Here is a 23,499-nt window from a genome sequence, read left to right as displayed (position 1 = left end):
CTACGCTGCCAAAATTCTAGGAAATAAATACACATAATTTTTATTTTGTTTTTCTTACATTTTCTACTTATCTCATGGCATTAAGCATGAATTAAGTAAAAGTAGTAAGAGTTTGGACACTAACCTTGTGAGCAGAATTTTTCCACTCAAAATTCCTTCACTTTCTTTGGCTTTCTTTGCAGCCAAACACTTGCTTAAGATGTAGAGACAAATTTTATTGAAGTGGACTTAGGGTTTTAAGTGAGATTTGGGTGGGTTATAAAGCTTTGGTAAGCTTTCAATGGTGGAATGGGTATGGAGTTTGAGGGATACGGCTGGATTTTTGTGAAGGTGATGGCTGCTTGGTTTTGTGAGTTTTTTCTGTATTCTTATCGGCATTTTATTAGTTAATTTAAGTGTTGATTAAATATGATTGGTGGGTAAGTGTTTAATGACATCATATGATGTCATAATTGGTATTTTCTTCCAATTTTTTTTCTTCTCTTCTCTACTCATTTTCAATTTAATTTTTAGCATTAATTATTCAGATTTTATATTATAATAATTATTTACTTAATTGGACTAGTCGGCCAAAAATCACCTCTGAAGGTGAAATGACCAAAATGCCCTCCGTTTGGCTCAACGGGCAAAAATTGTCTGTACCGATTGAAAAAATTTTCTAAGTATTTTCTTGGCATTCTAATGCCATAGAAACCTCAATGACTCTTCTCTGGAGTCGAAAAAATTATTTTATGAATTTTCCCCTAGGTCTAAGTCTCCTAGTTGTGAGAACCGCAACTTCCCACTGGGTTACCCATCGCTAGGGCACCGGTTCATTCAACTTAATTGTATTTTATTTCTAAAATGTTTCTAAATTTTAATTATTAATATTTGAGTTAATTATGGTTTCTCACTTTAGTTTAAATATTTTTCCGGACGTTCTAGCTGTCCGGACCGATACTGGTCATCGGAAAGTAGAATGTACGGAGTTGCTACAGGGAGGGTGTTACAGAATTCTTATAGTCTTATTAATCATCCTCAGGCACATCTAATATTGGAATTATAATAAACTATAAGTGAGCAACTCTTTGCCCATCACATCTCATGTGAGGTTTAATCATTTATTTAGCCCCTAATGCTCAAAATCTCAGGCACATCCATTATTGATTTATCTTGCGTTAGTTAAGTTGATCCCATTGAGCTAGTAAACATGTATATAATTTTAATGTCCTCAAGCACATCCATTATTGGCCACCAACTATTTACATATTTACAACATCTTATGTTTAACAATTATTCTTAAAACATCTCTTAAATAAATGCATCACATACAAGTATTTAAAATTTCTTAAAATAATTACCTCAATGGAGGGCCATGATATAATTACTTTAATTATACCATTTCCAACTTAATCATTTATTTGGAAGATTTTGTGGTCGACTTAATTACTATTATGGTCTCACTTTGCACATTATCCAATTAGCATGCATATATCATATACTTGCATACATTCACATGCATCTCATGATATATGGATAAACAAATAATATGGTATGAACATGGGCTTTCTAAGGAATTCAATTCTGAGCCGCCAAGAATTGAATCAGGGCATTCCTAGGTATATTTCATTCATTCATTTTACAAGAGTTGCTGAAGGAGTACATATTCAATCCTTGATTTTGATTTCCTTCCACTAGTCCTACCAATGCTCTTGACCTCCTTGATCTTCTTGCAATCCAATTACATTGTAATCCTTGGCATACCAAGGCGAGTTTACAAGAATATGGACTTTGAAATCCTCAAATAAATGAAATTAAAACCTAAATTATTACAACATTTATAATACATGCCACTAAAATAAAATTAATTATTTTACATCCCAAAGAAAAATAAAAGAAATAAATCCAATCACATTGGTCTTTTATTGTCCATGATCATCCATCATGCATATTAAAATTTAATAATTAAATAAAATATACATACTAAAAATTAAATTGAATATCACATATTCAACTAAAATTAAATTTGAGTCTCATTCAAATAATTTTAAATTTAGAAACCTTTTCCCAAAATTAATATCTTGAAAACAAATTTCAAAAATTAATTGTATGATTAAAATTCTTAGTTAAATAATTTAATTAGGTGTGGGCTTAATTATGGGCCTTAAAATACACAACAATTACATAATAGGCCAAAAAACTATGCCCAAAATTTAAACACACCCTTGGGGCGTGTTTCTCACCCAAGCCGCCCCTCTTGAGCACCTAAACCAGCTCTAGATCAATCCAAATTTGATCCAATCACACAATTAAACCTCATAAACAATCTTAATGGCAAATATAGTGACTCTGATACCAATTGAAGGAGTGGAAGCATGAATAAAGGGCATTAGAACCTTGAATGTCAAAAATTATTTCTAAGGTTACATGCACTATACCAAGTGTCTTATGATCCTAATCAATTTTCAATGCCCAATTTGATGCCAAAACATATTTTAGCATGCATTAAAATTTTATTTGCCATTAAAGATTATGAATTAACATTTAATTCAATTGAACCCTAACTAAAAGAGGGATTTTTAGGTACTAACCTCTTGATGCACAATAAAAGCCTCTTAGGATGTTCTTAGGACCCCAAATGTTGTCCCTCTAGTTTGTCCACCACAAGCACATACCAAAGTTGCAATGGCAGCCCCTAGATCAGCTTCTTAAGCCTTGTCAACCAATTTTGAGATGGGGTTTATGCTTTGTGAAGGTTGTATGAATGTATTGGGTGTCAGAAACACTTTTTAATAATTTTAATTCAAGAGGAAATCAAAGTTTTTCCTTTTTAATCAATTGAGAAATTGAAGAGGAGAAGAAGACTCCATGTTGCCATCCAACATGAGAGAAAAGAGAGGAGTGGCTGATTTTTCTTTATAACCTTTCTTTATATACTTAGGTCAAATCCTAACTCCCTTGCCACATGTCATCACAAGATCCCATCTTGTTATTATTTGTTTTAATCCTGTGAAGCCAAGTGTCAAGCTCCATTTAAATCATGACATGTGGTCTTCTATCATAGGAAGACAAGTGATAAGATCATATGGTGCCATGTGCCACCATCTCATGGTGCCACATGTCACCATGTGAAAAGACCAATTTGCCTTTACTCTTTAATTTGAATTCCCAACCCAAAATCATAATTTCTCCTCTTTAAATCAATTTATATCAAATATAAATTAATTAATTAATCTCCATTAATTAATTTCTCATAATTAAATTCATGTTTAATCAAATTAAATATAAATTTAATTTATACTATACATCCAATAACCTAGATTTGGTTTCAAGTGATGCTAGGAACTTTGCAATCTTATTGCAAACCAAACATCTTTAATTAATTAATTAAACTCTTTAATTAATCAATTAAATCACATTTTAAATGGTGATTAGCTTATGTAGATGTGTGACTTACTAGGCTCATTACTTATTGGCAATGAGAAATGATATTAACTCTTAATATCATTAGAATTCTTTCTTACAGTAAATGATTTCTCTAAATCATTTCAGGCATCTCATAGACTATGGTTGACACCTAGCATAGTATGCCATGGCCACCCAATCAGTAATAAGGAATACCTAAAATGAACCTTTAATCATCTGTTACCATGCACTAGAATCTCTCCATTACAAAATCCCAATTCGAGCTGGAGTTATGGTTAATGTCAAACCCCATTTGCTATGAACATTATGTTATCTTTTAATTTCAGTTCTTAATTAATTAGATTTTCTTGTCAGAAACTCTTTTTTGGATAAATCTGTCTGTCTTGGCCAGGAACTTGAAACATCAAGAACAATTAAATGAACATAGGATTTTATCCCTATCTACTTAGGGTAACAGATTTTATCTTGATCAACACCTATCTCCATATATAACTAGTAGGAGCCAACAAATGCCCATATACCCATACACAGTACAATTATGAAAGCAGTATCAAACTCAAACCACCTATATACAAGATAACTGTGTCATCTCAGGTCTAAAGATTATATACACTGATATGATATATGAAAATGCGTTGATAAGAGTAAACTCCATGAGCTTGTCATAAGCGTCACTGGTTTGGCCTACTTATCATGTATAAGTGCCTATCATGTTTGTTATGTGGCATGTGTTAGTAGTATACCCTAGAGCATATCATTTAGTATGCATCTTGTACATGTTTTTGTTAACAAAAGGCATTTCCACTTTTCCATTTACATAATATATTTATGTGTAATAGAAAAGTTCCATTGATATTTTGTTAGAAATTATATTCTTAAGTTGTTAAGAATATGAGTGACAGTATTCTAGTACAAAGTATCATAAATAGGTTCACAATCGAGGATATTTCACAATAAGGACATGACTTATCCAGAAAGATTGTATTCATGTTTGTTCCCAAGTTATTTATATGAGATATAAATAAGATAGAATTGTAACACCCTCACTGTAGCAACTCCGTACATTCTACTGTTCCGGTGACCGGTGTCGGTCTGGACAGCTAGAACGTCCAGAAAAATATTTAAACTAAAGTCAGGAACCATAATTAACTCAAATATTAATAAGAAAAATTTAGTAAAAATTTTAGAAATAAAATACAACCAAGTCAAATGAGCCGGTGCCCAAGCGATGGGTAACCAGAGGTAAGTTGCGGTTCTCGCAACTAGGAGCCCTAGACCCGGGGAAAAATTCATAAAATAATTTTTTGGACTCCAGAGAAGGGTTATTGAGGTTCCTATGGCATTAGAATGCCAAGAAAATATTTAGAAAAATTTTTCAATCGGTACAGACAATTTTGACCCGTTAAGCCAAACGGAGGGCATTTTGGTCATTTCGCCTTCATAGGTGATTTTTGGCCGACTTGTCCAGTTAAGTAAATAATTATTATGACTCAAACTATGAATAAATATTGCTAAAAATTAAATTGAAATGTGGTAGAAAAGAAAAGAAAAGAAAAAATAGTGGAAATTAAGGATAATGACATCACATGATGTCATTTACTTTCTCCCAACCAATCACCATTCAACAAGCTTTCTTAAATCACTTAAAAGAGTCAAAGAAGACCAAAAAATTCTGCTCTTCTTCTTCCTCTTCAGCCAAAACGTGAACCTCTCCTCCATAACCCTCCATGAAAACTTTCTTCAATTACTTCCATTTTCCCATGAATTTCCACTATAAAACCCTAGACACCTTTCATTAAAACTTGTCCACTCATCTTGGGAAAGTGTTTGGCAGCCTAGAAAAGGAAAGAAAGTGAAGTTTGAGCTTGGAAAAATCTACCCTACAAGAGGTTAGTGCACATATACACCTAAAGCTCTTTATTTCTATGTTAGAGACTTGAAATAAGTAAGAATTTATAACTAAAATGAATAAAAACTATGTGTGTGTATGCCATAAATTTCGGCTGCCCTAAGGAAGGAACAAAGGTGGAGTGTTTGTGATTGTTTTAATGGACTTAGAATGAATTAAAGATTATGCTTAAGTTGTATATACACATATATAATGAATGAAAGTGCTTAACTAGGTGTATGGGGGAATTGAAATGGAAACTAGGGTTTTAAGAAGTGAAAATTTAACTTGGCTTAGAAAATTGTTAGAGAACATTTTAATGGTCAATTAGTGGCCATTTTAGGTAATTTGACCATAATTTGGACTGAAATGTAGCATGGCAAAGTGAATGAGTATGCTGCCTTGTGAGTGCAGCAGGGTGACTGAAATTTCAGTCCACTTGGACAGCCATAACTTTGGCTGTGTAAGTTCAATTGGTGTTTGGCCAATTGGAAATGAAACTAGGCTTATAATGGCACATTTTTTCTCAAGAAATCATGCCCAAAAGACCAAAGCAAGAGGACCAAAAGTTGGCCCCAATCCGGATACCCTGCAACAGCACCTACAGAAATGACCAAATGAACAGTATTTGGCCATAACTCACTGTAGATATGGTCAATTGACCTGAAATTTTTACAGCAACAAGATAAGACATAGACAAACAACTTTAATGAAGGAACCTACCCCAAATTATGGCCAGAACCCATCCAACAAAGTGATTCTAGTAACTGTTCATGTTACTGTAGATATGGTCAATTCTGCAATTTGGCAATCCGGCCAGCTGTGGTTTTTGGACCATATCTGGAGCTACAAAACTCCAAATAGAGTGATTCAAAAAATGAAATTCAATTAGACAAAATAAGGAACAACTTTCATGTTTACCATTTCCTCAAATTCCCACTGCAACAGGGCTTAATGGAATAGTAAAATTAGGCTTCAAAAACTGAAAATTCTGCCCTTTTGGTTTTAAGCATAGAAATGGTAATGGCAATCAATTCCAACAAGTTTTAAATACAAAATGTGGTATGTTTGGAGTGCTAAAACCAATACACCTATTTTCTATCCAAAAGTCAACATTTTTGTTGACCAATGAGGTGAATAGTGACACCAAAACTTGAAATTCAAAATTTGAAATTAGAAATGCATCTAGGGGACTTTAAATTGCAATTGGCAATTAATACTAGCAAATGTAAAACTCAAAATGTGGGATCTTGGTGTAATTAGAATTAACATATCCTTTAAGTATGAAAAAGTCAACATTTTGGTTGACTAGTAAGGTGAATAGTAATCAAAATGAGTAACAAACTAAGATAAAGACCTAGAACCAATTCTAAGCTTAAATGCTTAGAATTGTATGACAAATGTGGACTATGTATCTTTGTCAAAATTGTTAAAAGGAAATTAAGACCATAAATTTGAAATCCATGAAATATTCATGGATTACTTGAAACATGAAAAATAAGTCACCTAATTGATGTGAATAGATAGTTAGGGCTTATATGCCCATCACAAATGGAATTCATAAAATATTAATAACTCAACTTGAAATATAAAATTGTGACTACATAAGTAGATTCTTAAATGTATAAATGAGAAAGGAAAATGTTTTGAATACAATGGTACATGTGAACCATTGTTTAGAATTGTGATCAATATGAATAACATAATGAATGAATAAATGAACTATATTAATGTATGAATGAGACATTAGTTCTCATTATTATATAAAGGAGAAGTATTTTGAGTACAATGGTATAAAAGGATAATTGATGTGAATTGTGATCATATAAATGATCAAATGAATGTATGAATTATAATTGAAATTTATCATGAAATAATGAATTCATAAAACAATATATTAATATTTAATGATATTATGTGCCCTTGTATTGCCTAGACACGTGTGTCAGATTGGATAGATTGGCATGCCAATAGGGTATTGTTTTAGCAGTACTACGAAAGGCTTTATGCCTGTATTCATGGCTTTATGCCCGCATTCATGGCATTATGCCAACATTCATGGCTTCTACGCCCGATTATGTGTTATCATGGCTTTCTAGCCATACTGACTGCATACGTGGTTGACGTTCTGCGTCCCATGGTATGACGGCCCGAGGAACCAAGGTGTCCAGTGCCAACGACCCGTTATCCAGTTTAGTCAGCCTGTCGTAGGTTACTTGGGCAGTGTAATTTATTGAGATAAGTTAAGAATATTAGCAATTTAAAATATTAGAAATTAAATAAAATAAATGAGTAAGATGACCTAAAATAAATTAGGATTGTTATTTATTAGAAAGAATCGAAATGAACTGGACAGATATCAAAATTTACTTATTCTGAAATAATCTGAGACAACCTAGCAAGTATAGAGAAAATGCTAAAAGATTAGCAAAGAAAATTATAACATAAATAAATATTGCAAATGTGTTTATATAACAATATAAGCATAAATTTATTATTTTCAAATCATTTTTTTTTGTACATTATTTCTGTACATTGGCAAATAAACACTTTCAAAGAAGACTAAATTAGGATATAACACATTAAATTTTAGAAACTGCATGTGAAGTATAAATAAATCTTGATTATTTGAATTATGTTTTATGTCTATCTTTATTTGTATATTATTTCCTTGTTATATTATTGCACCACTAAGCAGCAATGCTTAGCGCGATGGAATTGTTTCCTCGCGCAGGTACTGAAGCTAGAACCCACTGGACGTTTGACTGGAAATTTTGAGAGTTCAGATCTGCAGAGTGTCAAAGGTTGTCACCTCCTCAGCAATGCATGTAGATAGGGCTCACATAAAGCATATCATGTATTTGTGTATGTTAATTATTTCTTATATTGTAATATAAATTAGCAAATTGTAATTAATTTGTATATCATGTAAATTATGAAATTTTGTAATTATTTTGTAAATTATGTAAATTAAGGAAATTTGAAAATTTTGCTTATGTAATTTGAGAATGTTTACATACGAATTGAGTATGCATGGAAATGATTATGAAATTGAAATGTATGAATGAGATTTGAAATATGAGAAAATTATGAGAATGATTGATGAGATAATTATGATTAGCATGGATAAGACTTTATTATGAAAATATTGTTGAAACTTTCAAACAGGTAAATAGTAAAACAAGTCAACTGGTAATAAAATAGGGGAAACTCCGCTGGTTTCTCCGTCGAAAAATAATTAAAATTAAAATATAACGAGATCAAAATATGAAAGGAATAAAGTAAGATAAGATAGGGTGCTCCGGCACCGAATGTAGCACACTTTGCTCGGCTACACTGTAGTCGGGTGAGGGGTGTTACATTTATTGGTATCAGAGCGCGGTTTAGGCGTTCCTAGGCATAGATAGATAAAATAAGATTGTGTGCATGACATGCATTGCATTCACATGAGTCGAGGTGACACTAATGCAGATCTATTTTTGTGGTTATTTTAGGTTAAGGTATGGAATAAGAGAGTGAAGAGACAATCAGATAGCGAATGGAGATGAGAAGGAGACTATATTTAAGATGGAAAAGGATGAGTACAGAACTGTTTGAAGATAGGATTGAGACTAAGGAGAAAGTGAAGTATGATAACACGAAAAGGTGGAGAAGTAAGGAGGTAGCAGTTCGTCGACTGCTTATGTCAGGTAAATTTCGAGGATGAAATTTAAATTAGAGGGGAAGAATTGTAACACCCTCACTGTAGCAACTCCGTACATTCTACTGTTCCGGTGACCGGTGTCGGTCTGGACAGCTAGAACGTCCGGAAAAATATTTAAACTAAAGTCAGGAACCATAATTAACTTAAATATTAATAAGAAAAATTTAGTAAAAAGTTTAGAAATAAAATACAACCAAGTCAAATGAGCCGGTGCCCAAGCGATGGGTAACCAGAGGTAAGTTGCGGTTCTCGCAACTAGGAGCCCTAGACCCGGGGAAAAATTCATAAAATAATTTTTGGGACTCCAGAGAAGGGTTATTGAGGTTCCTATGGCATTAGAATGCCAAGAAAATATTTAGAAAAAGTTTTCAATCGGTACAGACAATTTTGACCCGTTAAGCCAAACGGAGGGCATTTTGGTCATTTCGCCTTCATAGGTGATTTTTGGCCGACTTGTCCAGTTAAGTAAATAATTATTATGACTCAAAATATGAATAAATATTGCTAAAAATTAAATTGAAATGTGATAGAAAAGAAAAGAAAAGAAAAAATAGTGAAAATTAAGGATAATGACATCACATGATGTCATTTACTTTCTCCCAACCAATCACCATTCAACAAGCTTTCTTAAATCACTTAAAAGAGTCAAAGAAGACCAAAAAATTCTGCTCTTCTTCTTCTTCTTCAGCCAAAACATGAACCTCTCCTCCATAACCCTCCATGAAAACTTTCTTCAATTATTTCCATTTTCCCATGAATTTCCACTATAAAACCCTAGACACCTTTCATTAAAACTTGTCCACTCATCTTGGGAAAGTGTTTGGCAGCCTAGAAAAGGAAAGAAAGTGAAGTTTGAGCTTAGAAAAATCTGCCCTACAAGAGGTTAGTGCACATATACACCTAAAGCTCTTTATTTCTATGTTAGAGACTTGAAATAAGTAAGAATTTGTAACTAAAATGAATAAAAACTATGTGTGTGTATGCCATAAATTTCGGATTCCCTAAGGAAGGAACAAAGGTGGAGTGTTTGTGATTGTTTTAATGGACTTAGAATGAATTAAAGACTATGCTTAAGGTGTCTATACACATATATAATGAATGAAAGTGCTTAACTAGGTGTATGGGGGAATTGAAATGGAAACTAGGGTTTTGAGAAGTGAAAATTTGAATTGGCTTAGGAAATTGTTAAAGAACATTTTAATGGTCAATTAGTGACCATTTTAGGTAAGTTGACCATAATTTGGACTGAAATGTAGCATGGCAAAGTGAATGAGTATGCTGCTTTGTGAGTGCAGCAGGGTGACTGAAATTTCAGTCCACTTGGACAGCCATAACTTTGGCTGTGTAAGTTCAATTGGTGTTTGGCTAATTGGAAATGAAACTAGGCTTATAATGGCACATTTTTGCTGAAGAAACCATGCCCAAAAGACCAAAGAAAGAGGACCAAAAGTTGGCCCCAATTCGGATACCCTGCAACAGCACCTGCAGAAATGACCAAATGAACAGTAATTCATTTGGCCATAACTCACTGTAGATATGGTCAATTGACCTGAAATTTTTACAGCAACAAGATAAGACATAGACAAACAACTTTCATGAAGGAACCTACCCTAAATTATAGCCAGAACCCATCCAACAAAGTGATTCCAGTCACTGTTCATGTTACTGTAGATATGGTCAATTTTGCAGTTTGGCAATCCGGCCAGCTGTGGTTTTTGGACCATATCTGGAGCTACAAAACTCCAAATAGAGTGATTCAAAAAAGGAAATTCAACTAGACAAAATAAGGAACAACTTTCATGTTTACCATTTCCTCAAATTCCCACTGCAACATGGCTTAATGGAATAGTAAAATTAGGCTTTAAAAACTGAAAATTCTGCCCTTTTGGTTTTAAGCATAGAAATGGTAATGGCAATCAATTCCAACAAGTTTTAAATACAAAATGTGGTATGTTTGGAGTGTTAAAACCAATACACCTATTTTCTATCCAAAAGTCAACATTTTTGTTGACCAATGAGGTGAATAGTGACACCAAAACTTGAAATTCAAAATTTGAAATTAGAAATGCATCTAGGGGACTTTAAATTACAATTGGCAATTAATACTAGCAAATGTAAAACTCAAAATGTGGGATCTTGGTGTAATATGAAAAAGTCAACATTTTGGTTGACTAGTAAGGTGAATAGTAATCAAACTGAGTAACAAACTAAGATGAAGACCTAGAACCAATTCTAAGCTTAAATGCTTAGAATTGTATGACAAATGTGGACTATGTATCTTAGTCAAAATTGTTAAAAGGAAATTAAGACCATAAATTTGAAATCCATGAAATATTCATGGATTACTTGAAACATGAAAAATAAGTCACCTAATTGATGTGAATAGATAATTAGGGCTTATATGCCCATCACAAATGGAATTCATAAAATATTAATAACTCAACTTGAAATATAAAATTGTGACTACATAAGTAGATTCTTAAATGTATAAATGAGAAAGGAAAATGTTTTGAATACAATGGTACATGTGAACCATTGTTTAGAATTGTGATCAATATGAATAACATAATGAATGAATAAATGAACTATATTAATGTATGAATGAGACATTAGTTCTCATTATTATAGAAAGGAGAAGTATTTTGAGTACAATGGTATAAAAGGATAATTGATGTGAATTGTGATCATATAAATGATCAAATGAATGTATGAATTATAATTGAAATTTATCATGAAATAATGAATTCATAAAATAATATATTAATATTTAATGATATTATGTGCCCTTGTATTGCCTAGACACGTGTGTCAGATTGGATAGATTGGCATGCCAATAGGGTATTGTTTTAGCAGTACTGCGAAAGGCTTTATGCCTGTATTCATGGCTTTATGCCCGCATTCATGGCATTATGCCAACATTCATGGCTTCTACGCCCGATTATGTGTTATCATGGCTTTCTAGCCATACTGACTGCATACGTGGTTGACGTTTTGCGTCCCATGGTATGACGGCCCGAGGCACCAAGTTGTCCAGTGCCAACGACCCGTTATCCAGTTTAGTCAGCCTGTCGTAGGTTACTTGGGCAGTGTAATTTATTGAGATAAGTTAAGAATATTAGCAATTTAAAATATTAGAAATTAAATAAAATAAATGAGTAAGATGACCTAAAATAAATTAGGATAGTTATTTATTAGAAAGAATCGAAATGAACTGGACAGATATCAAAATTTACTTATTCTGAAATAATCTGAGACAACCTAGCAAGTATAGAGAAAATGCTAAAAGATTAGCAAAGAAAATTATAACATAAATAAATATTGCAAATGTGCTTATATAACAATATAAGCATAAATTTATTATTTTCAAATCATTTTTCTTTGTACATTATTACTGTACATTGGCAAATAAACACTTTCAGAGAAGACTAAATTAGGATATAACACATTAAATTTTAGAAACCGCATGTGAAGTATAAATAAATATTGATTATTTGAATTATGTTTTATGTCTATCTTTATTTGTATATTATTTCCTTGTTATATTATTGCACCACTAAGCAGCAATGCTTAGCGCGATGGAATTGTTACCTCTCACAGGACATCAAGCTAGAACCCACTGGACGTTTGACTGGAAATTTTGAGAGTTCAGATCTGCAGAGTGTCAAAGGTTGTCACCTCCTCAGCAATGCATGTAGATAGGGCTCACATTAAGCAAATCATGTATTTTGTATATGTTAATTATTTCTTATATTGTAATATAAATTAGCAAATTGTAATTAATTTGTATATCATGTAAATTATGAAATTTTGTAATTATTTTGTAAATTATGTAAATTAAGGAAATTTGAAAATTTTGCTTATGTAATTTGAGAATGTTTACATACGAATTGAGTATGCATGGAAATGATTATGAAATTGAAATGTATGAATGAGATTTGAAATATGAGAAAATTATGAGAATGATTGATGAGATAATTATGATTAGCATGGATAAGACTTTATTCTGAAAATATTATTGAAACTTTCAAACAGGTAAATAGTAAAACACGTCAACTGGTAATAAAATAGGGGAAACTCCGCTCGTTTCTCCATCGAAAAATAATTAATATTAAAATATAACGAGATCAAAATATGAAAGGAATAAAGTAAGATAAGATAGGGTGCTCCGGCACCGAATGTAGCACACTTTGCTCGGCTACACTGTAGTCGGGTGAGGGGTGTTACAAGAATGGTGAGTCGCATGCCATATGATAAACATAATAGGCACTTATACATGATAAGTAAGTCTAACTAGTGACACTTATGATAAGCACATGGAGTTTACTTTTGTCAATATATTGTCATAAATTATATATCAGTGCATATAATCTTTAGACTTGAGATAGCACAGTTATCTTGTATATAGGGAGTTTGAGTTTGATACTGCTTTCATAGTTGTACTGTGTATGGGTGTATGGGTATGTGTTGGCTCCTACTAGTTATATATGGAGGTAGGTGTTGATCAAGATGGAATCTTTTCCTCTAAGTAAATAGGGATAAAATTCGATGTTCATTTAATTGTTCTTGACGTTTCAAGTTCCTAGCCAGGACAAATAGATTTAATCAGAAAAGAGTTTCTGATGAGAAAATCTTTTTAATCAAGAACTAGAATTAAAAGAGAACATAATATTCATAGCAAATGGAGTTTGACATAAACTATGACTCCAGCTTGAGTTGGGATTTTGTAACAGAGAGATTCTAGTGCATGGTAACATATGATTATAGGTTCATTTAAGGTAAACCTTATTATTGATTGGGTGGCCATGGCATGCTCTGCTAGGTGTTAACCATGGTCTATGAGGTGCATAAAATGGTTTAGAGAAACCATTTATGGTAAGAAAGAGTTCTGATGATATTAAGAGTTAATGTCATGTCTCATTGCCAATTAGTGATGAGCCTGGTAAGTCACACACATACACAAGTAATTACCAAATTAAATATGATTTAATTAATTAATTAAAGAGTTTAATTGATTAATTAAATAGGTTTGGTTTGCAATTAGATTACAAAGTCCCTAGCATGACTTGAAGCTAATCTAGGTTATTGGATGCATAGTATAAGTTAAATTTATATTTAAAGTGTTTAAATATGAATTTAATTAATGAGAAATTAATTAACAAAGATTGATTAATTAATTTATATTTGATATAAATTGATTAGAAGAAGAGAAATAATTATTTTGGATTGAGAACTCAAAATTAAGACACAGTGGCATTTTGGTCACTTCACAGGATAACATGTGGCACCATGAGATGGTGACACTTGGCATTACACATAAGCTTGCCAAATGTTTTTTAATCATGTAAGATGATTAAAATTAAGATTAAATATAGGTTTGACACTTGGCATATTGTGATTGGGTCAATTAAACCTAGAGCCAATCAGAAGGTGACATGTGGCAAGGGTTTTAAGTGGTGACCTAGCTATATAATTGCTGTTATGAAAAGAAAAATAATAACCAGCTGCTGCCTCCCTTGGTGCCGCCACCCTTGAGGCTCCCATTCTCTCTTCTTCTTCATCTCTCATCAATTCCAAGAGATTAGCAAAGAATCTCTTGAATTAAAAATACTAGAAATCGTTTCTAGTGTCCTGTTTACATCTTTAATCTCTTAAAAGGAAAAACTTGATTTTCTAATTCATAAAAAAAAGCTTTAGAAGCTGTTCAAGGGCTTCCATAGGTGAACTTGCTGTGGACAAGCTAGAGGGACAACATTTGGTGTCCTAAAGACACATCCCAAAGGTACAAATACGCTACAGTGCATCAAGAAGTTAGTGTATTTGTTTTTTATCTAATCTAGGGTTCTAAAATTAATTTGATTAATTCTAAAATCTTAAATGGTAAATACAGATCCAAAAACATATTAAAAGAGTTTTAATATATTTTTTATCATTGAAATCAAATAGATAAAAATAAATCTTACATGATGCATGTGACCCTAGATAAAAACTTTTGATTTCAATGGTATAAACTTTGTGTTTTTCTTGCTTCCGCTCCTTCAATTGGTATCAGAGCCACTATATTTGCCATTTAGATTGTTGATTATATGATTCAATTATGGGGAATGATCATGAGATGATAGATCCATTGCTGGTTGGATAAAGAAGTGTGGCGGCATGCTTGATCTCACCATCAATGGTGTGCCATCTTTGGGCTTCATGGGTGGCGCAAGGTTTGGTTTAAAATTCTGCAATTGTTGTATGATCTAAGGCCTATCCTATCACTAATTAAAGTATTTAATTAGTAGTTTAATTAGTAGTTTTAATCACACAACTAAATTTTGTTTCAAATCAGAATTTTAAAAATTGTTTGAATGTGATTCAAATCTGAATTTTAAAAGTTGTTTGAATCTGATTCAAATATGAATTTTTAAAGTTGTTTGAATCATATTCAAATCTGAATTTTTAAAGTTGTTTGAATAATATTCAAATCTGATTTTTTAAAAAATTGTTTGAATGTGATTCAAATATGATTTTTAAAAATTATTTGAATATGATTCAAATATGAATTTTTAAGGTTGTTTGAATGTGATTCAAATCTGAATTTTTAAATTTGTTTGAATGTGATTCAAATCTAAATTTTTAAATTTGTTTGAATCAAATTCAAATCTGGATTTTTAAGTTAAATATGAGATATTCAATTTAATTTAAGTATGTATGTTTTATTTAATTGTTAAATAGTGATATGCATGATGGATGATCATGGACTATAAAAGACCAATATGATTGCATTTATTTCTTTTATGTTTCTTTGGGATTGTAAATTAATTAATTTATTTTAATTTATTTTGGGCATGTATTATTAAGGTTGTAATAATTTTTTGATGGTAATTTCATTTATTTAAGTTCGTGTAAATTCGCCTTGGTATGCCAAGCATTACTATGTAATTGGTTGCAAGAAAATCAAGGAGGTCAAGAGCATTGGTGGGACCAGTGGGAGGAATTCAAGATCAAGTGTTGATTATGTACTCCTTTAGTAACTATTGTAAAATGAATGAATGAAATGCACCTAGGAATGCCCTGATTCAATTCTTGGTGGCTCAAAATTGAATCCCTTAAAAAGTCCATGATCATACCATATTTACTGTTTATCCATGAATGCATGAGATGTATGAGAATGTATGCAAGTATATGATATATGCATGCTAAATGGATAATGTGCAAAGTGAGACCTTAATAGTAATTAGGATGACCATAAAATCTTCCAAACAAATGATTAAGTTGGAAATGCTATAATTAAAGTAATTATAACATGGGCCCTCCATTGAGGCAATTATTTTAAGAAATTTTAAATACTTGCATAAGATGCAATTAATTTAAGAGATTTTCTTAAGAATAATTGTTAAGCATGAGATGTTGTAAATATGTAAATGGTTTGGTGGCCAATATTGGATGTACCTAAGGACATTAAAATTATTTGCATAATTACTGGCTCAATGGGATCAACTCAACTAATGCAAGATAAGTCAATAATGGATGTACCTGAGATTTTGAGCATTAGGGGCTAGGTAAAGGATTGAACCTCACATGAGATGTGATGGGCAAGGAGTTGCTCACTTATAATTTATTGTAATTCCAATAATGGATATACCTGAGGATGATCAATAGAATTATAAGAATTCAATCACCCATTAGAAATCCATCCAACTAGGATTTCCGTTTTCTACTTTGGAAGTGTAGGATTTGTTAAGTTAGTGAGAGGACCAATTTGATTAAAAGACCATAATCATTTCGGTTAATTACATGATACATTTACTAATTAGCCTGGTTATTTTCTGTAGTTAATTTTCTGATAATAATGAGCACAGAACAACCACCACCATCCAATATCCTTGTAACACCACTAAGTTCGGTAGTCCGTTCTACTGTTCCAGTGACCAGTGTTGTCCGGACAGCTAGGATGCCTAGAACTACACTTAGATATGAATGAGGAGACATAAAATAATGAAATACAAGAAAAGAAAATACAAGAAAAACAAAGAAAAAATAATAGCAAATAAATACAACCAAGTTAAGCGAGCCGAGAACCCTAGCGATGGGTGACTGCACCGGGAAGTCACGGTATGGACCGTTGACTAGCCTTGGATTGCGGGGAACCCTAGACAATATTTTTAAGACTTAAATAAATATCGATTAAAGTATAAATACCATTAGAATTATCAAAGAAAAATTAATTAATTAGTACAAAGAAAAGTGAGAAATCGAAAAATGGACAAAACCCGGTGTTACCGAAAATTTGGGAATGCAACCCAAATAGGGGTATTGTGGTCATTTGACACCCCGAGTTGTCTTTTAACCTAAATTTCCATTAAAAATACATGATATTACACTTGGAAAATAAATGAAAAATTAAATTAGTGGTACCTAATGTAAATAGCAAAAATGGGGAGTTAAATGTGGGAATAAGGAAAGTTAAGGTTAAACTAATATTAAATTAAGCTTAGTGCTCCACTCACCGATCAAAGTTGACCACTAACTCACCATTTGGAGAGATTTCATCCTCTTCCTCACCTTGCCAAAGAACCAGCCGAAATGCTCTCAAGGGAAACCACCATTGCCGTCCACCTTGGAGCTCCATGCATGTGAGATTCAAGCTCCTTTCTTGGCACTTCCCTTCATTAAAAGTTGTCCATACACCTTGGGCAGTAGATAGGCAACAAGAAGACCAAGTTTTGGAGAGATTTTGAAGAGTTTTCAAAGTGGTAAGTTTGTGTTTTTGGGTTATGGCTTCATTAAAGTTACTAAGAATGTTATGGGTACTTAAATTATGGAGAGATTTTTGAGGTTTTATGTTTAAAGGGAGAGGTGTATTTTTGGCAGCCATGGAAACTCGTTAAGGACAGTTTATTCTTGCTTGTAAATGGTAGATTCAAGAGTTGATTAAGTGTTTATGCGTGCATGAATTTATTTGGGTGATGTATATTAAGTATATGTAAATGTGTACTTGAATTTGGAAGCTTCGAAATTAATGGAGTGTGATATATGAATCGGCAGCTTGAATGGTGAACCATAAAAAATGTTATTTCGTGTTTGGTTTATGGAATGTTAATGTTGAATTGTGGTACTTGCTAAGGCAGCTTGTGTATATGTATGATGGTGTGAGGTTGGACATGTAAATGAGCTAGGTTAGGTGATTGAATTATTGTAATTTGAGCTTGAAAAATTCTGTACTATATGGTGCGTATTGAATGTGATTGTAAGCTACCAAAATGACCAAAAATATTTTTTGAAATGTGTTTAGGTTATGGTACAAACCAGAATTGGCATGAATGTGTCATTTGGTAAGTGTTAAAAGTGTCCTGTGATGAGTAATAAATAAAATACAATATGGCAGTTTATGTTATAGGCCTAGAACCTTAAGTGTGTGGCTCCAATTGGTATGAGACCAATTGGAGGTGAAACTAGGCACAAAAAGTGCCAACTTTCATTAAGGAAGCTTACCAAAATTTTGCTTGTAAGGTAACTTGAAAAGTGACCAAATCCGGATTAGTGCAATTAATGCCTGAAAATTGACCATTTAGGCAGTAGTTAGTGTTTAGGCCATAACTCACTTAAAAAAAGTCCAATTGACCTAAAATTTTGACCATGAATAGTTAAGACCTATATCTACAAGTCTTATGAAGACACCAAAGCCCAGAAATGACCATAAGCAAGTCAAAAAGCTTGCACAAGTTTGGGTCCAAAAACTGGCCGAACCTAAAATGACCTAAAGTGACCAATTTTGATGCACTTTGACCAGCAATAGTAAAATGACCATAACTTTGTCTAGTAAACTCATAATGACCTGAAATTTTGCCCTGCGTGCAATAAGGCATAGATCTAGAAGTTTTTAGTTTTGACCAAAACTCGAAAACCGAGGGAACTAGGTCGTCCGGCTAGGTCAAACTAGTATCCCGAAATCTAACAAATTGCAATAAAACGCAATATACATGGAAATGAATTTGGTAACATGTACCAACCCTAAAAGACTATTGAATGTGACATATTAGTAACATTAAAACCTAATTTACCTAGAACGCATAGAGGGTCGACATATTAGATTGACTAAGCAAATAATAGAATTCAGTGAATTAATTATCAAGCATTATCGTTAGAGACAGTTTAAATGAGTACTAAAACACTTCAAATTGTGTTTCTCAGTTAGCAAGGACTCAGGGAAAGGGAAGAAAACACTGAGTCAAGGCTAGGAGACAATTATCAGAGGTTTGTGCACAATAAACCTTATTTGAGCCTTTTGTCATTGAAAAATTGATTTAGTGTGATTTATGGAAATTTGAAGTTAATTATGAATTGTGTTGCCATCTTGTGAATGAAATTATGACTTTGGAAATTTATTGGATTTCTCACGAATCATTTTAATAAAATGTTTGGAATTGATTTTGTGTTCACACTTACCATGATAGTATCACATCACTCCTCCTCCATTTATGGGGTTGAGATCGTTTATTTTCCTCCCTCTCTGGTTTACCAGTTGAGGTTGTAGATCGGATGAGTACTCATTAGCTAGCTAGCCACCTCCCTCATTGATTTCGATTAGTGGGGTTGTAGATTGCTTTGTCGTGGTATACAACGCGGCATTGATTGGAAACTTGTGTCATGGCTTAAGTTGTGTATGACTTGGCAATACTGTGTTCTTAAATTATTTGACTAAATTGTGTTATTATGAGCTTTGATAATTTGTAAAATGGAGTTTAAATTCTTATTGACATTCACTGCCTTTTGAATTTAACCATGTTTTGACTATTGAGATTTATTGTGATATTGTGGAATGGAGTTCAAATTCTTTATGACATTCATTGGCTTGAATTTAACTATGGTTTAAGTATCCACTATTTATATGACTTATGATTTGTGATTTAAAGTTGTATTTGGTTAATGTTGTGCACCACTGAGACATTGTCTCAGTGATAGCTTTTCATTGCTGTCGCAGGTAGACAGACGGACAGGGCAGCAGACTAGGCTGCTAGTGCATTCAGTGAGAGATCATCGGGTATATTGAGTATACCATATTTTGCATTTTATATTATAATGTGTGTTCACTGTATGTATAGTGTTCTTGGTTTTGAGAAGTTGTAAATTAAAATTGTACATTGAAGTTGTAAAAAAACTTGAGTTATTTTGGATTGTAAAATTTATACTATATTTCTTTTATTTCAGCCTTTGGAATTATTGAAAAGTTATTATGGAATTGAGATTGAGAAATATATTTGAAGTGCTTGTTACAGGTTTTCTGAAGAACTGTTTTATTCAAAATACAGAGGGCACTCCGCCAAAATTTTTATAGAAATTACTAATAATTCAAATTGTTAGCTTTTTCACTTAAGTTCAAAAAAGTTTTTAACACCTATAAATAGTGCTCACCACTGTAAAAAGAAGTAAGAAAAGTTTTAAAATCCCTTGTATTGTATTTAATGGGTTATTAGTAGACGAAGTTGGTAATTCATTAGGTATACTGTGGGATCATGTTATGCCTTACAGAGGGGTAGGGTGTGACATGTTTTTGTGGTATCAGAGCTAGTTTTTAAATTTTGTTTTCACCTGTAACTTAAATATTCTTTCTTCATAGTGCAACTGCTCAATATCATTGTTTGATACATACAGTACATTACATTATAAATATGCACTAACGGGAGGAAATCACCTTGTGTTATTTGTTCAGGAGGTCTAAGATCCTCTCATTGACTATGGAAGATGGTGATCATTCAGTCGGTCAATCGATAGAGGCTGAGGTGCAAAGGGATGCCCCAGCCCTACACAATATCAATGGTTCAAGAGCACCACTTCGCAAGATCTTAGCTTTCGCTCGATTCATCGAGTAGATAGCTGCAATGTTCCAACAAATGGCTGGTAATGTGCTTACTCAAGTCCCAATACAGACACCAGTGGTACAACCATAGTCTTCTGCGAGGAAGTATGACAAATTGATGAAATATGGGGCTACAAAGTTCAAGGGGACAGTAGATCCTCTAGATACAGAGCAGTAGTTAGAGAGGACGGATAGGATATTCAAGAAACTGCACTGCACAAAGGAGCTTAGATTTGAATATTCAGTATCTTTGCTACAAGAGGATGCTTATGACTGGTGGAAAACCATTCCCGACAGTCTGGTAGAACCTACAGTGCTAACATGGAATGACATTCTCAGGGAATTCAGGTAAAAATATGTCCCTGATGCTTATGTAGACCAGAAGCTGCAAGAGTTCCTAAGTCTGAAACAGGGGAGTAGATCAGTGGCTGAATATGAAAGGGAATTTTCTCGCCTAAGCTATTATGCAGTAAGTCTACTGTCTACCAGTAGGGAGAGATGCAAGAGGTTTGAAATCGGCTTGAAGCCCAGTATCAGATTACAAGTGGTCAGATTTAAACACACTAACTTCTCTGAACTTATTTCTCAAGCCCTGGAGTTAGAAAGAATTGAATCTGAAGCAGCTCCTGAAAAAAAGAAATCAGAGAAGACAGAGAAAGAGGGAAAATCAGTAGAACAGAGTTCCAGTGGTCCTACTGGAAAGAGGAAGAACATTGGGGGACACAGCAGAGGTAGCAAGAAGTCTGGTAGGGGAAGATATTCAGGACAGAAACCTCCTCTATCTGGTCAGCAGAGTACCAGAGGTTCCTACCCTTCCTGCCAATGTGAAACTTGTGGAAGATATCATGGTGGAATATGCTACAAGGCTATTGGAGCATGTTATAATTGTGGAGGCACAGGACACTTTGCCAAGGACTGCACCAGTACTCGCAGAGTTGGACCACCTCCTACTACTGCAGAAGGGTCAGTTCAGAGACCTATCACCAGAAGTTCACAACCACCCAACAGAAGTAGAGGCAAGGGTAGAGGTAGCCCAGCAGGCAGCCAAGGCACAGTGAAACAATCAGAATAAGACAATGCTCTGGTCAGAGTCTATGCTATGAGACGGAGAGAAGAGGCTGAGACATTTGATGTTGTGGCTGGTACCTTCTCAACTTTTAATTAAGATGTTTTTGTGTTATTTGATCCGGGTTCTACCCATTCTTATGTGAGTGCTAGCATCATTGATTGCATTGCTGTTCCATGTACAAAAATGGACTTTGAGGTGCTAGTAACAAGTCTGCTAGGACAGGAGGTCAGGGTTAATAGAATGTATAGGGATTGTCCTTTAGTGATCCAAGGACACACTTTTATGTCTGATTTCATTGAAATGCCCTTCAGAGATTATGATATGATCTTGGGCATGGATTGGTTAGCCAAGCATCATGCCATGATTGACTATAGGCTGAAGACAGTCACTTTTGGTCTCCCTCAGTACAGTGATGTGGTAATACATGGGGAGAGGCAACTATTGCCATCAAACATCATTTCGGCTACACTAGCTAGAAAAATGATTAGAAGGGGGTGTGAAGCATACTTAGCAAATGTGGTAAACACCCAAGTGGGGAGTCCAGCATTGAGGGACATCCCTACAGTATATGACTTTCCAGATGTGTTTCCTGATGAATTGCCATGATTACCTCCGGAAAGAGAAGTGCAGTTTGAAATTAATGTTATGCCTGGTGTGGATCCAATCTCCATAACACCATATAGATGACACCAGCAGAGTTGAAGGAGTTGAAGATATAGTTGCAAGAACTACTTGAAAAGGGCTTTATCCACCCTAGTTTGTCACCTTGAGGAGCGCCAGTATTGTTTGTTAAGAAGAAGGATGGCACTCTTCACTTATGTATTGACTACCGGCAGTTGAATAAGGTGACAATAAAGAACAGATATCCATTGCCTCGCATTGATGATCTGTTTGATCAGTTGAAGGGTGTAGCTGTATTCTCCAAAATTGATTTGCAATCTGGTTATTATTAGTTGAAGGTGCAAGAGCAGAGTATCAGAACTCAGTATGGCAACTATGAGTTTCTAGTAATGCCATTCGGGTTAACAAATGCTCCAGCTGCTTTTATGGATCTGATGAACACTATCTTCAGACCATATCTCGACCAATTTGTGGTGGTGTTTATTGATGACATTTTAATATATTTGAGGAACGCAGAGGAGCATGACAGACATCTGCGAATTGTATTGTAGACATTAAGGGAGAAACAGCTATACGGCAAATTGTCGAAATGTGAATTTTGGCTGAAAGAAATCTCCTTTTTGGTGCATGTTGTGTCAGCTGAAGGGATCAAGGTAGATTCCAGCAAGGTAGAAGCTATCCTTAATTGGAAGCCACTCAGGAATATCACAGAAATTTGCAATTTTCTGGGTTTAGCTGGATATTACTGTCGGTTTGTGAAAGGGTTTTCTATGTTATCTTCTCCACTGACCAAGCTGCTTCGGAAAGATGTAAAATTTTAGTGGACTGATAAATGCCAGTAGAGTTTTGATGAGTTGAAGAGGTGTTTAACTGAAGCTCCAGTCCTTACTTTACCTACTCCGGGTAAAGAATACACAATTTATAGTGATGCTTCTCACAATGGGTTAGGCTGTGTACTGATGCAAGATCAG

Source organism: Hevea brasiliensis, chromosome 10 (assembly GCF_030052815.1).
Source record: "Hevea brasiliensis isolate MT/VB/25A 57/8 chromosome 10, ASM3005281v1, whole genome shotgun sequence".
Taxonomy (NCBI): domain Eukaryota; kingdom Viridiplantae; phylum Streptophyta; class Magnoliopsida; order Malpighiales; family Euphorbiaceae; genus Hevea; species Hevea brasiliensis.
The sequence above is the reverse complement of the archived record's forward strand: the minus strand, read 5'-3'. Positions refer to the sequence as shown.